The 15,875-nt window shown below is 52.5% G+C and overlaps 1 protein-coding gene across 1 annotated transcript in view; it reads right to left on the bottom strand.

The window, feature by feature from the left end:
- The window catches only part of FYCO1 (FYVE and coiled-coil domain autophagy adaptor 1), a 71,041-nt gene extending 61,155 nt beyond the window's left edge, over positions 1-9,886 (bottom strand). Inside the window, exon 1 of the mRNA XM_039228053.1 lies at positions 9,794-9,886. The gene's annotated coding sequence lies outside the window, so the exon portion shown is untranslated. The remainder of the gene's footprint in view (positions 1-9,793) is intronic.
- Positions 9,887-15,875: the final 5,989 nt, after the last annotated feature.

The following is a 15,875-nucleotide window of genomic DNA, read 5'->3' as shown; positions in this document are numbered from 1 at the left end:
AGAGGCTGAGGACCCTTGGGCCTTCAGACCAAAGAAAGCCAGGCTTGCCTTACAGGGGAAGCAGCTCGCTCACAGGGGCTCAGCAGCTCCAGCTGTCCAGAATCCGGCTCAGCTCGGCTGTGTAGACACCATCTGGCCTGCATCGGGGGAGCGGGGGGGAGGGGGGGGCGCAGCCCTCCGTCCAGGCAAGGGACACGTCTCTATTTTAAGCTCCGTTACAGTCCTCTCGCAGCTGGTGAGTCCTGAGTTACAGCCCTGCTGGGGCAGCTGCAAAAGTGATCTAAGGACACGGTAGTGGCTGAAGACCAGCAGAGGTGGGGACACACGAGTGGCCCTGGAGAGGAATGTGGACAAGCACTGGGATACTCTAGTGTCCCTTCTACAGAAGAGACATGAGAAATGGACATCTCTAGGGGCACCTGCGTGGCTCTGTCGGTTAAACGTCCTACTTCAGCTCAGGTCATGATCTCGCAGTCTGTAAGTTTGAAACTCGCATCAGGCTCTGTGCTGACAGCTCAGAGCCTGGAGCTTGCTTGGGTTGTGTGCCTCCCTCTCTCTCTGCCTCTCTCCCTCTCTCTCTCTCAAAAATTAAGAAACATTAAAAACAAAAAAATAAAGATTTGGGCGTCTCCAATTCTTAGCTATCCAACACAAGATTGAGCAATGCTTGCTGGCAAAAGCTGACGGCAAGACTCAAGGTAGCCAGAGGAGCAGCCACCACTGAATGAGGGCCTACTGTGTGCTGGGTCCTGACAGGAGCTTTACACGCCTGATCCTTTTAATCTCACAATCGTCATGGTGGGATAGAGAACCCCAGTTCGAGATGCCACATAACTTGCCTAAGGCCATGGGCCAGCAGGGAGTGGAATCGTGGTCTGGGCCCTGGTCAGTCTGATTCAAACCCTGTGGATTTATAGCCCGGCCATCATCACTACTGCACATGGCCTTCCCCTTCCACTGGCCTCCAGGAACCACCCTGCACTCGAGCATCTCCCAAATAATGTGGCGCCGCCCGGGGTGTTTCTCACACGTGCTGGCCCTCACTCTCCCACAGCCTGTTCCCCTTCCCGCTCCAAGAGTCCAGACAATACGACTCCAGGATAGAAACAGTCCCAGGTTTCAAGTTCCTCCAGATATTTACATAAGCATTCCAGCAAGAAGGGCCTGTCACTGGGCGGATAGGCCTATGCCTATTTTTAACCAACAAGCCGGCACAGCTGGGACTTGAGCAAACAAGGCCGGAAGAGGGCTTCTCTGGCCTGGGAGGAATGAGACAGGCACACACCAATACCACACTCCCAGCGATCCCTGACATGGAGCCCCCGCAGGGGGTCCACAGACAGCCCTCCAAAGCCCCCTAAGAAGTGATACCCCCCACCCACCACAGACACCAAACTAGGGGTAGGAGCAGTTTTCCAGAAGCCAGCCTGCCCATCCTGGGGTGGCTCAGCAGGGGCCCTATGCCCCATGGGAGGGGGGGGGCACAGAGCCCAGGCTTGGTCAGGCTTCCACAGGGGCCTGATGCCTGGGCGGGTCCTCTGACCCTTCTGGAGAGGTAGAGCGTGTCCAGGGTCCTCACTGTCAACACACAGCTGCCCCGACACCATGCCGTCCAGTTCTTCCTAAGCGCAGACTGGGGACACAGAGGCGCGCAAGGCACGGTCTAGCCCTGGAGAAGCTCGGCTGTGCACCTAGCAGACGGACAGGAAAGTACCCAGATATCTGGACACAGCAGAAGAGCTCCATGTGGAGACACGATAAAAAGCGATGGGTACTGAGTGATGAAAAGGGCCGGGCCGAGGACACATAACAGCAGGTGCTTTCTGCTGTGCGAAAACAGCCAGACGGAAGCTGCCGCGTCCTTTGAGATTCTATCCGCATGAGCTTCTTGCGAAGGGAAAACGCGGGGGAGAGATCACGGCGTGGGGGGGGGGGGGGGGGGGGGGGGGGGGGGGGGTAAAGGGAGGGGCCGTTCTGTCCTCAGTCATGCCCACGGTGGCGATGATATGACTGTACCTATCTAACAAGCATACATTTGCCCAAACTCACAGAGGCAGATTGTATCTCAAGGCAAAAGGCCGCAACTGTGATGAATTTTGGAAGATGCCCTGGGGCCTAAGGAAGGGAAAATTAATTCTGCTTGGGGGAGGGAGAGGGTGAGAGGCGGGGACACCTGAGTTGTGCCAGGCCTGAAAATGAGGATGAGGTCTTTGGAAGAGACCCAAGGAGGGAAGGAGGGGGCAGGGGGCCAGAGAGACCTGTGTGATGAGCCCCAGGGGCAGAAATGTGCTCCTCGGAGGCATGTGGGCACCCCAGGGAAGCTGCCCCGTGTCCGCATGGCCATGGGAGGCCGCCTCCGCCTGACCCTCAGAGCGCGCTCAGCTGATGCCAAGCTCCCAGGTCACGGGGTAAGCTGTGCCCAGCTACTGATTACACAAGCTGCTCTTCCAGAAAGCCCGAGTCATCACCCAGGTTATGTGCCCCGAGAGAAGCAGCTGCTGGACTCGCAGGTCGTGGCGGGCTCCCCACCGCGAACGGGTGTCCCACCTCAGGGTTTTATTCTGTTTCTCTTAATATTTATTGGTTTTTGAGAGAGAGAGAGAGAGAGACAGACAGACAGCAGGGGAGGGGCAGAGAGAGAGACACACAGAATCCGAAGCAGGCTCCAGGCTCTGAGCTGTTAGCACAGAGCCCAACGCAGGGCTCGAACCCACGAACCATGAGACCATGACCTGAGCCACAGTCGGATGCCTAACTGACTGAGCCGCCCAGGCACCCCCATCTCACAGGGTTTCAGGAACTTAATCAGAGCTTCCTTGGAAGATCATGGCTCTTTTCCTGGATTTGGGAGGATGGCTCTCAGCACTTTGCCCTTTCTCTTCCCTGATCTGAGGTCGTTATTAACTACCAGAGGACACAGAATGTGGCACTCTCTCCATGCCATGGTCATGTGGCTTTTTTTCCACACCAATAGCCAGTTCTGACACCAACTGGGGCTTCTCCAATCCGGTTCCGTTCTGACACTAACGACTGGAGACAGCGCAGGCCCCACAGGTCAAGGGCTCCACCCGCAAAACTGCCGTCCCAGCTTTCACACACTGGTCCCAGGCCCCAGGCTGCTTCCTGTACTCCTGACTGCCGGCTCTAAACTGGGGATCCCCACGACCCCCTCCTCAGGTTCCATGATTTGCTAGAACAGCTCTCAAGACTTGGCAACACACCACGATGACTGATTTATCTTATTAAAAGATACAATTTGGGAACAGCCACGCAGAAGAGAGACAGAGTCGGGGGTGGGGTTGTTTGCTGCTTTGAGATTTGTAAAGTTCCCTGCCCTCAGGGCTCCCCACCTTCCAGCACCTCAGCTGTTGACCAAACCACAAGGTCAAGAACCTCCTCACTTGGGGGTGCTTAATGGAGGCCTCATTACCGAGGCACACGGGAGATTACCTCCATCTCCGGCCCCTGCCCACTCCCCAGAGGTCTGGGGTGGGGCTGAGAGTTCCAACCCTCTAATCACATGGTGCACCTCCAGCACCCAGCCCCCACCCTGAAGCTACCCCAGGGGCTGAGGAGGGTCCCCTTATTAGCATAAACTCAGGCGTGGCTGAAAGAAGCACACAAACAAAAGACACTCCCATCACTCAGGAAATTCCTGGGGTTCCAGAAGCTCTGTGCCAGGAACCTGGGACAAGCACCTGACTATAGAGTTGCCTTGGTATCATAGAGATGGCACAGAGATGGCCGGAAGCCACAGGTCCTGACAAGCCAACTGCTCTCCTAACTCAGGAGATACGCAGATTCGGTCCGCACCGCCCTGGCCACGGCGGCTGCAGCACAGGGGAACAACCCCAGGACTCCCACACCTCGCGAGGGCCCCAAAGAGCGTATCCCCTCCTTGAACCCAAAACGCACCCGGGACTATCGTCTGACTTCCTAGTCATGGCTTAGGTATTATGTTAGAGGTAAAGACTCTTCCCCGACCTCCAAACTCCTCCTACATCTGCCCAGCTGCCCTAACAATAGAGACAGCAGTCTAGTCGCAGATTAAGAAACAAAGACACCAACTGGCTCGTGTAAACTTATTTATGCTATGGTGCAAATGACTAATACTCGTGAACCCAAAAACTGGCTCTGGCAGGAGCAATTACAGCAGTCTGCCTAGTTGCACTAGGAGAGAAGGATGAGAAGGGGGCAGGTTTGGGGCGTGGAAGATAACCCTGCCTTGTCTTCAGAATGTCTTGTGCTTGCTCCTCACCCAGTGGCTGAGAGGGGACCCGGAGAGGGCACCAAACACTTGGGCTCCTGCCCCACTCCCAGATGGGGTGGGGGGGCGCGCCAGTTGTAAATTCTACCCCGAGCAGGAAAGAACGTTCGCAAGGATGGTTCAGATGGGCCCAAAGCAGAAAGCCTTTCTGGAAGAGTCCACTGCCTCAGTCGGGGTCAGCACACCCGACAGCATCTGTGTAGCTGCCACCTCTGGAAAGGGGGGCACTTGGCTGGTACCTGTGGCTCTGAAGGTCCAGTGGCCCTGCTGGCTCCACACGAAAGGGTCGGTGGGCAGGCTGCCGTCACCAGGGCCTCAGGAGGCTGTCCGAGGCCGGTGCGGGGCAGGCATCTCAGGGCACAGGAACAAAGCCTCACGAGGCGGCCCAACCCCTCGGACTAATGACGGCGCTGACCCACTGCAGGCCCGGGCCACCTTTCCCAAATACTCCTCCTTGCGTGCGCTCTTCTTTCTTAAACGGAAGGCAGACTTGAGCGCTGGCCACGGCTTTTTGGACTTTCTCTTGGCCCTTGCGCTCCCAACGACTAGAGTTCCAGGTTTCTCGGTCACTGCCTCTGGGACACACACAAAACAGGCCCCGATTCTGGCCCACTGACCTGGGAAGTCCAAAGGCCTGTGGATGTGAGGGGCGGCCTCCGGGCCTGGGGACACCTGACCTTCTCTTTTGGGAAGGTGGCAGGGAGGCCACTCTGGCAGGGGCCGCGCGTCCATACCTGGGGCGGACAGACAGACGGAAAAGCCCAGAGAAAACACCCTGGAGGTGGCGAAGGCACACGCGAAGCTCTGGGCAGCCTCTGGAACAGCCTCGAGAGCATCTGAGAGCCCAGCTGGAGCACAAACCCCATGCAGATGGAGAAAATCGCAGAGCTCCAAAACCCTATGCTCGGTAGCAGGTTGGGGGGGAGGGGGGACAATCCTGACCAGAGTACCAAGGGGGCGAGCCCAGCCAATGTCGGACTATGATGAAGAGAATCTCTGCTAGAACAGGGTTTAGCCACTAAACATAGCCTCGATGAAGACAACACGTAACCCGTATGCGTTAACAAACTGCCTGCCAGGCTGGAGGTATTTGTTGGGCACCCCTGGTGAGGGGCAGGCCTGACCCGGGAGCTGTGGCCACAGCCGGGGACAAGGCCAGTGGGCCCTGGCCTTCCAGGAACGCCCACTCCAGAGGTGCAAAGCTCCTACTAAGCTTATAGGCCGACAAGAGATCACTGGAGGCCTGACGCGTGCTGTGTGTGATGAACACAGGTGAACACGGGAGGCCCCAGTGTCTACACTGTTCGGGATTCTAAGGCCCCACGGACTTTCTTCCACATTTGTGGCCATTCTCCAGTATGGTAATTTCCCCACGTTTCCCCAGCACTGTCCCGGGCCAACCCCCAACACCCTCCTTGGGGACAACCAGACACATAATCTCTTGTTCCACAGACCAAACTGAACCTTAGGCATCAAAATGCACCAACTGGTAAACAATGAGATTTATCCCTCAACAGCAGGAAGGAAACGTGAGTAAATTTTCGAAACATTCGATTTCTCTGACTTTTCAATTTTCCTTTACTGGACATAAGTTACTTTTCTGTTGACTAAAATAATGTGTTAAAAAAAATCATTTTGTAACTACGGACGTTACACCACCATTATTGGGGAAATATTAGGGCAGTATTATCCCGAGAAGGACAGGAAGAATGTAACTCGGGACTGGCTGGATTAAGTGTGTCCATGGGAGGAAGCGTGCCCCGCGGCTCTGGCCTGAGGCAGCCTTATCCAAAAGCTTCTTTCACCCTTTCTGGACACGGATAGCCACTGCCATTATAGCCACCACTCCCACTCACCCAGCCCACCCAAGGCCCTTTCCTCTCTGCATCCAACCCGAACGCTCCCGGGGCAAGCGGGGGTTATTGGTGGGTCTGAGCACAGGGCCGTGTCGGGATGATAAGCGGAGCATCCCGGGTGCACAGAGCCCAGGGGCGGGGCTATGCTGGTGGACAGGAAGGGCAAGCGGGACCCACGATGGCTCTGAGGCCGGAGCCTGGCGCTGGGCAAGAAAACTGTCTTTTCTTTTACCAGGTGTCCCTGAGGCTTGCCAGTCTGGACCCTACTCAGATTTTAGAATCAGACTAGTCCAGGTGAGCTTTCCATTCCCTACTGTACAATGGATAATGCGATAAAGATCATTCCACGTTGGGTGAGACTGTGCTATGTTTAGCTCACCAAACTCTTTTCAGGCAATTTTAGCACATCTGTCTGTCCAGGGGAAGTCATTTGACCTTTTCCTATCTCGTATGTGGAATTTGTGGGTTTTGGGGTTTTTTTTTCCTGTTTTTATTGTGTGGGCTTTTTCCCCCATGTGCAATGTGGGGAGGTTACCCTTTACTGTCCTCAAGGAGGAGGTAGGGAAGATGAGCAGATGTTTCCAGTGGCTACCTTTGGTTGAGGCTTCCAAGGGCCCCCTCTCTGCTCTTGACCAAGGCTTCAGGTGCCCTGGAAGAAGCCCAATGGGCTACAGGTTCAGCCTGAGGAAATGCCTTCAGGCTCCTTGTGAGTCTGCCACTTCCGGTTCAGCTGTCCAGCCCACTGAGGCCCTCTTACAGGGATGCTCCTCCTGGCCTACCCCCCTGCAGACTGACAGCCGTCTGTCGGTGGTGGCTTTTGGTTTTTCTTCTGGATTCCACAGGCTCGGTTCTCTGCCCCAGGTCAAGGATTCAGTGCCCTGGGCTCCCGAGGTGGTTAGCCAGACCTGCCCTTGGGCCCCAGAACCAGCCGCAGGACGACAGTACCGTAACCAGACCACAGAGCCCCTGAGAACCACACTGATGTACGCGTCCCCATCCCTGAAAGCAGGATCCGGCCAAACTAGAAACAGGCGCTCGGTCCCTTTCAAATGCCAGAAGGACCTCTGTGAATGTGGAGGGCCACTGGTGGCCAAGAAAACCATCAGGCTGACCGCTGTGGCATGTGGAAAGGGGGGAAACGCCCCTGCCCCACTGAGCTCGGTTCTACCATCCTGGACTCGTAAAAGCCATCCGCCCATGTGCCCTGAGGCTGAAGCTTACTATAGGGACATGATGCTGACAAACAGTATGTCTACAAGCAGCGAGAGGATCGATACAGACCCCAGGGTACATTTCAGTGCCCACGCTACTGATTTGGTTAGTTGTTCAGAGGCCCTTATACCAATCAAGAGCTTTAAAAACAAAAAACAAACAAACATCCCAAAACTGACAAGATCACAAATAGAGGGTACTGCTGATCTTTGGTTCAACACAATGACACAGGTGAGCAGATGCTGACCAGGCCGGACTCCACGCACCCCTGCTCACAGGAGGCCCCTGGCTGGTCACTTGCTGTGCATTCGGCAGGGGCGGGGGGGGGGGGGCGGCGACTCCAGGGAATGTGGCCCCAGATGCGGAGCTCCTATCAGTGATTTTCACCATGAGACCACAGCTAGACAACACCCTTCCTCTGCCTCATGTTTAAAGACATTCCGATTTTGAGTCACCAAAGCGGTTCTTGGAATCACCAGAAAATACAGGTCAGCCATCAGCCAAACCTCTTCCCTCAAGGGAAGAGAGGGACTGCCATTTCTTGGGTGCCTACTACATGTCCTGGAGACAGAAGCCCACAGCCTCAGAGACCAGCACAGGTCAAAGTCACCAGATGCTCTGATCTTGTCTCTTTTGGGTAGTTTCTCTTATCACAAACATCTTGGCAGGGGAGGGGGTCTTCCTGTCTCAAAAGGTTAAAAGTGTGGCTCTTGGGGCGCCTGGGTGGCTCAGTCAGTTAAGTGTCCGACTTGGGCTCAGGTCATGCTCTCACAGTTTGTGGGTTCGAGCCCCACGTCAGTCTCTGTGCTGATGGCTTGGAACCTGGAACCTGCTTCAGATTCTGTCTCCCTCTCTCAGCCCCTTCCCCACTTGTGTTCTGTCTCTCAAAAATAAATAAACGTAAAAAAAAAATGTGGCTCTTGATCTCATGCTTTTGTTCCAAAACCAGCCCCAAGGAGCAAAGACTGCCCAAGGAACAACCAGGGGACTGACTCTAAAGCAGCTACAAAAATAATCAAGTAAAACATTGATTGTAGATTTTAACAGGCAGGCACATGTTCACTATACAATTCTTTCAATGATTATGCTCCAGTTTTCCTAATAAAATACCGAAAGCAATTTAAAAACTAAAGTAAGGACAACACAGAGATAACACTTGTAAGAGAAGCAGAAAACCAGTTTCCTAAAGCAAGAGGCTTTTCAGATCCCTTGAATCAAAGAAGGCCGCGTCCCTTCCCTGAGACCATTAACTTTGATTTCCAGGGTGATAGGAACAATGGCCCACAACTGGGTACAGGGCATTCAGTGACTGATGAACAGTGGCTGTCACAGAAGGGAGGGTCAAGTGGAGCCCACTTGATAGGGTCGACCTGTGGACGATGGGAGCCACTGAAAGAAAACCTTGACGAGACAGCTCTTTAATGGCACCAACACGCAAGGGAAGCCGCATTAGGCAGATGGTAGGGGTGTAAAGCTTGCAGCAGAGACCGCAAGGCTTGCAGGGGCCGGAGGGCAGTGAGCAGATTACAGCCTGATCCTCTGCCCTCAAAGAGCCCCTGACCCATTTCTCAGCAGAGAGGAAACTGCCGTGGTCAAGACAAGCAGAGGCTGTGGCCAACACAAGCAGCTGCAGTAAGTGCTCTATTTTTTTTTCTGGAGGGGGCAGCCAATGGGAGCTGTGAAGAGTGACAAGGGGCATCAGAAGCCACATGTGCACAAAATAGGGAGCCATGTGGTTAATGTGTCAACCACACACGCTTTCCTTCCACAAAAATAAAATCCAGCCCTCCTCCTCCAACATCCCCCAGCCTAGGTTCTGAGTAGCGAGGACTCTCATCTAGAGCAAGTCCCAGGCAGCCACACCACAGACAATCCCAAATCCACAGGTGTTTCAGGAAAGGTCACTAGGGGGCTGTTTCGAGACCCTGAACATGGACACAAGGTAAAGAGAAAGGATGGTGCCGCGAATATGGCCCGGGATGAACAAACTGTCCCCTTACGGGAGGGAGGGATAAACAAGGAGGTCTGGGCTATCCCGGCCCTGCTGAGCCCGGAACTTCGCTTTTTACGGTCAGTAGCCTCTCGGACAACGCAGGCAGAAACTCCACGACCTGTCCTCCTGTGCCTAAATGATCCAACGGCTGTTCTGGGACTCCTATATGGTGGGCTCCTTTTCGGGGGTCCTGGAACCCGGGTTTGGGGGTCTGTCTTTCCAACTGACCACCAGAGACAGCCAGGGTTCCAGGGTCAATTTCAGCAGCGATCCGAGAGGTGCCTCCCAGGCTCGCTGGCCAAGGGCAAGAGCAAGGGCTCGGGACTGGGTCTGGGGGAGACCCAGGATGGGCGGGGACCGTGAGGGCAACAGGTGACAAGCCGCATCGGGAGGGAAGTTCTCCGCTCTGAGGCCGACAGCGGCCCAGGCGCCCCCAGGGTCCGGCCGGCCCCCCGCGGCACTTACGCGCTCGTGGGTCCACTGCTGGGCAGAAGCGAAACTTTCTGGGGCCCAGCGGAAGAGTGCGGTAGCGCGGCGTGGCCCGCCATGATACGCAGAGCCGCCGCAGGCGGGCGCAGACTACAACTCCCGGCACGCTCCGCAGGCCAACGCCTACAAGTCCCGTCGAACCCCACAGCAGAGGGGCGTGGACTTACGACTCCCGGGCTCGCGGCGCAGCGCTGAGGTCTGCATCTCCTGGCTCCGCGGGCGCCACCCGCCCGGGGTTAAGCCTTTCAGGCCTCGCGCTCTCGTGTGTCCACAAGTCATCGTTATCACCGTGTGGCTTTTGAGAACTTAAGATGTTTCTCGTTTGAGTTGAATAGTACATGGGCTGGGCTGTAGGTGCAAAATACACCTGACTTCCAAAGACTTCGTATGAAAAAAATAATGTGGAATAGCTTATTACTACTTTTATATTGATTGCATGCTGAGACGATAATACTTTTGATAGGTTGGACGAGGTAAATGAAAAGCATTATGTGTCGCTGGGCTTCCCAAATCCCCCTCATTTCTAAACACAGGGACCTATCCCGGGGCGCCTGGGTGGGTGGCTCAGCCGGTTGAGCATCCGACATAAGCTCAGGTCATGATATCTCTGTCTGTGAGTTCGAGTCCCAGTTGGGCCCTGCGTGACAGCTCAGAGGCTGGAGCCTGCTTCGGATTCTGTGTCTCCCTCTCTCTCTGCCCCTCCCCCAATCACAGTATCTCTCCTCTCTCTCTCTCTTTCTGTGTGTCAAAAATGAATAAATGCTAAAAAGAAAAAATAAAATAAACACAGGGACCTATTTGAACTCAGTGCTCAAAACGTATGTGTTAATGAATGAACTATCACCCCTGACTTCTGCCCCACTCTTGCCCTGATTTTCTGAGTTCTATTTTCTATTTGTAAGTTGCAAGGCATTCTGAGGCTGGGCTCAAGAGAACAGCATGCATTCATTCATGTCTCCTGTGGATCCGAGACAAGAGAACAGAGCCCCCCGGCGTACTTCAGCCTGTGACTGAAGCCTGGGCTCTGTCATTCCTTAGTTATGGCTGCACCACCCTTTCCTCTGCCCTAGCTCCCACCATTTAATCTAGAAACACCTTTCTACTTCCCAGGACTTAGCTACTGGTATCCAGTCAGGCGCCAGGGCCTCAACATTGGCTGGGTGGGATAATACAGGAAAGGAAATAGATTTCCTACTTGAGTTTGGGGTTTGGCATGTCATCAGCCATCTTTTATAAAGTAATTAGGTATAGACAAGTCAATGATCAGATGGATGAACAGTCAATCTGTGGGAGCTGTGGGGAAGTGATTTCTGGTCCCTGTTAAAAACTGGGAACGGAAGAGGGAATAGTGGGACGGTGGCAGAGGGAAAGTCATTGTTCCAACCACAGCCTGAACGGTTTTGTGACATATTGAGGGTGAGAGAGATTTTAATGTTGGATTTTAGTGCCATTTTTTCAGGACTATGATCTCACATCCTCAGGATTGTGACCTCACTTGACTGGGTCCCAGAGACATGGGGTCATGACCTTACATGCTTGGGGCCCTGCCCCCACTTGATCAGGACTGTGAGCTCACATTCTCAAGGCTGTGATACCTTGCACTCAGGTGCCTGCCCCTGTGTCCTCTGAGCCATGGCCCATCGTGCTGGGGCCTGTGACCCTACTTCATATTCTCAGAGCTGTGACCTTTTGCCTCAGGCAGTGACCCCACATGTTCGGGGCTGTGAATATTGGACTGTGACGTCTCTGAGCTCTGATGCCCTCCTTGGTCTAAGTGGGAAACAGAAATGTCACAGCGTGGCTGTGAGATGTAGAAATGTATGGGTCTGGTGGAGACCAGACCTCAGTAAAAAGTCACTTTCCAGTCTCCTGTGGGTGTCTTCCTTCAGGAGTCGTCTTCTATGTGGGCAAGGTAGACACTGAGACCCCATGAAGGGCTCTGAGAGGCGCTAGAATTCCCTGAACACCCTCTGAAATGGCACCCGTGTTAGTCAGCTCATGCTGCCTTAAAAAGTCCCATGGCCCAGGTGGTGTCAACAGACCTCCAAGCTAGAAGTCTACGATCAGGGTGTCTGCAGTGTTGACCCCTTCTGAGGCTGTGAGGGAACACCTGTCCCATGGCTTTCTCCTAACTTCTGGTTGCTGGCACTCCCTGGCGTTCTTGACTTGTGATAGTGTAATTCCACTCTTCACATGGCATTCTCCCTTTGCCTGGGTCTCTGTCCAAATTTCCCCCTTTGATAGGGACGCTAGTCATATTGGATTACAGGCCTGCCCTGACCCCTATGACTTCACTTTAACTAATTACATATGCAGTGACCATCTTTCCAGATAGGGTCCCATTCAGAGGTACTGGGAATTAGGACTTGAACACAAGAATTTGGTGGGGAGGAAGAGGAAGACACAGTTCAACCCATAATGTGCGCGAAGCTATAGATTTGTATCCACTAAAGTATGTCATGGAAATGCAACTCATGAAATGATAGACCCACAGACTTCATTTTTTAATCACAGGAAGGGATCTGAGAGATCACTGAGTTTAAATCTCTCCAGTTGAATTGAATAGATAAGGAGAGGAAGTGGCTTGCCGAGGATCCAGCCAGAATGGTAGATGTGATTTCCTATTAAGGCCAATATTTGTGGGTTTCCTCTCATTGTTGAATAAACAAGATGCTTTGAGGGGCGCCTAGGTGACTCAGTTGATTAAGCGTCCAACTTTGGCTCAGGTCATGATCTTGCGGTTGTGAGTTTGAGCCCCGCATCGATCTGTGCTGACAGATTAGAGCCTGGAGCCTGCTTTGGATTCTGTTTCCCCCTCTCCCTTCCCCCCTCCCCCACTAACACTCTGTCTCTTTCTCAAAAATAAACATTGAAAAAAATTTAAATAAAGATGCTTTGAAAAATTAGTAATGTTCACTGTTTTTGTTCTTTTTTTACTTATATTATCCTCATTATTGGAAAAAAAAATCAGAGGCAGATTGTTGAACCAACTGTAACCAAGTAGGGGGACAGATACAGGTGGGTGCTTCCTTCCCCAGACTCCCAAGTTCATTGCAAGGTGCCTTGGAATAGTTTTAAGGTGACGTGTTTAAGGTGTGCCTTCCCAGTTGTGTGGACAATCGAACCATGTAATTTTCTCTGAGTCAAGAAGATTAAGTCATCCCACCAATTTCCTGGGACTAGAGTAATCCTATAGAAGTCTTTCTCCAAATAAGAATGACCAGAGGCTGACCAACTTGAAAGTGGTGCTAGTTAATCTTTGCAGTCTTACGCCCTCTAACATGGGCTTCCCACTGCCTTCACACAGAGCAGGCCTGTACACACGTGGCCAGGATCATCCTGGAAGTCTGCATACCCCCCTTACCCCCTAGCCCCACCTCTAATCCTTGTTACCACCCAGTTCTCCATGCCCATCCATTGCCTGTCTTCTCTCTAACTGTGAGTGATGCTTAGATCTGATTTTCTGAAATGGTCAAGGTCAAATAACCAGGTTTTCATTGTCCTCCTTTGGGTGCTCTGGCCACAATTTCTCTTGTGGAGGAGCTGGGAGTATATGTGTAGCGGGGCAGTTGGCGGCGGGGGGTTGCGGTTAAAACCACTCTATACCTAAAATCTGGACTGGCCCCAAAGTGGAGAGGGTAGTTCAGGATAATCCTTCTTCCCCTTCCCAAACGTCCCCCAAACCTGCAAAGTATCTCCCACCAAATTTTCAGGAGACTGCAAATTCCCAGCAGGAAGCATAGCATTCCTGATTGGAGGGCTAATCTCTGAAAAGTCCTTGTTCGAACACAGTGGGTCATGAAATAGGAAAAAACAAAAACAAAAACAAAAAACAAAGAAAACCCAAACTTGGACTTGAAGACAGCCCAGGGGAGAGACAGGGACAAAAAACAGCCATGGAGCACTCCAGACACACTTGGCCTCCTGGACAATTTTGCCTAAGGCCTAAATAGAGCAAATTTTCCACCACCCTGACCCACACAAGGCTTGTTCCACACTTTACCTCCAATCGTCTCCCTGTATCCCTCCCTTCACCCTGAATCCTAAGCTAGATCCTCCACACGCAGAGAACTTCTAGAATCTTACAGAAGGACCTAAGTAGAAATGAGGGGAACACAGCCAGGGATGAGTCCATAGATGCTAATTTTTTATTTGTGCATATGATACAATGATGCTTTTTGTCTTTATGAGCTGATTACAGTCATAATTCTTATTTGGGGCTGAATCATTGGCAAAGCAAGTACTTTTACGCATATGACCTCATGTGCACCTCCGTTGTGTGAATAGTCTGTCTTTGTGTTGTTGGCATTTGTACAGTTTTGCAGATGAGGATGCTGAGGGTCTGAGAAGCCCAAGGTCACAGTGCTTCAGTAAAGGACTTTAGATTTGGGGTGTGGGTCCAAGGCTCACATCCCCAGAGCCTTCTCAGATAATCATCTTTGGGATCTCTTCTGCTGGTCTTTCCAGATTCATGGGCCTCTTTGTCCTATCTCAGGTAGGTTTTACAAATGAAAGCTGTCAGTTCAGCAAACCAGGCAATGTCTGGGCTGATGGGCCATAGGGAAGAGCTCATGGGAAGCCACTGGGCAGTGCCCGGTGGTGACCAGGTGTTATGTAAGCAAGTGCGGAAAGAAAAAAACAGAAGTAGAAAAAAGCCAGAAAGATTGTCTCCCATCAACTTAACTCCAGTCATAGACATTGCTGGGCACTGAGGGAGGTTCTAGATCTGCAACATGTGGCTTGTGCCCTTGAAGAACTTCCATTCTGGTTGGGGTCATCTGAGGTCTGGGGTTACCCTGGGCTTGGAGTTCCTATTCAGAGACCAGCAAGGTTCCTCCCTTCTGGATTTTGTCTGAGAAAGTGGGGCGGTGGAAATGCTGTGAAGACATCTTCCCTCGGAATCACTGTGGATTCTTTATGCTCCCGGAACAGCAGGACGTCTGCAGCCCTGTGTCCAAGGCACCATTTATTGACTTAGAGGGGGAGGGACGGGCCCACAAGAGTGTAGCTGTGGTTCAGTGGGTAGAGGGAGGGGAGAGCAGCAGGTTGCGGCAAACGGAGCATGTGGTCAAGATATGTAGAGCATGGCCACTGGTGTGCAGTGCTCTGACTATAGTTTTCAGCACAGTTGCCCATAGGCTCCTTTTCTGATTGGGTGTCTTCCCATCTCATCTCTGTTTCTCCCTGCCTCTTGCCTCAGATTCCCAAGGAACTAAATTAGGGGAAGACGCTCTACTCTTCACCCTTGGGGATGACAAAACATCATGAGAAAGGTAAGGAGATCAACATGATGTATTTAGGGAAGTGCTCTCAGGGGTACAGCTGAATGTGTCTGAAGAAACACTTAGATGACCATCTTCAGAGGTGAAGGGATGGGATGGAGTGAGGAGCAAATGAAGCGAGCATCTGTAGTGAAGGCCCCCCAAGCTGCCTTCTAGGAAGAGTGGCATTAGGACCACACTGCGTTGGCTTCGGGGGATGTGAGCTGGAATTCTCTACCTTTCTCCTCCCAGGGCTCAGCCTGTCCTCTGACTAAAGGTCAAACAAAACTTTAATAGTTTTAGTTTGAAGGGGGTACTGAACGATTACCCTGATCAGAAAGCTGTAGGCTTAACTCTGAGCCACAACTAACTCATTGCCTCTTTCCTTTTGCTATTTCTTCTGTCCCTGGTGAGTGATGTCCCCACCTACTAGCTGGCCAGCCCATGAGAGCTTTATCCCTTCGCTGGTGCACCACACAGTCATCTCCAGCAGGTGTTACTGGCCTAATTCTTACAACTAGACCCTCAATCTTCCCCAGCTAGGTAAAATGCCTCCAAGGCTGGCCACCCAATTGCAAATAAATCATTGAACCTGCAGCCAGATCTGAAGAGGTGAATACTTTATGTGCTCTCTATGCTCCCGCCCAGGGCTGTTTTTAGTAGCTACTTTATTCAACAAGCATATATTTGGTGCTTCCTGTGTGCAAAGTCCCACTCTGGGGACTGTGGAAGACACTGGAACTTAAGGAGTTATAGCCAAGGGTACCTAACTGGGGTGCATCTCAGAATCACCTAGA

This window comes from Hyaena hyaena, unplaced genomic scaffold (assembly GCF_003009895.1).
Source record: "Hyaena hyaena isolate Hyena2069 unplaced genomic scaffold, ASM300989v1 scaffold_30, whole genome shotgun sequence".
In the NCBI taxonomy this organism is placed as follows: domain Eukaryota; kingdom Metazoa; phylum Chordata; class Mammalia; order Carnivora; family Hyaenidae; genus Hyaena; species Hyaena hyaena.
This window is presented reverse-complemented; position numbering and strand designations above follow the sequence as displayed.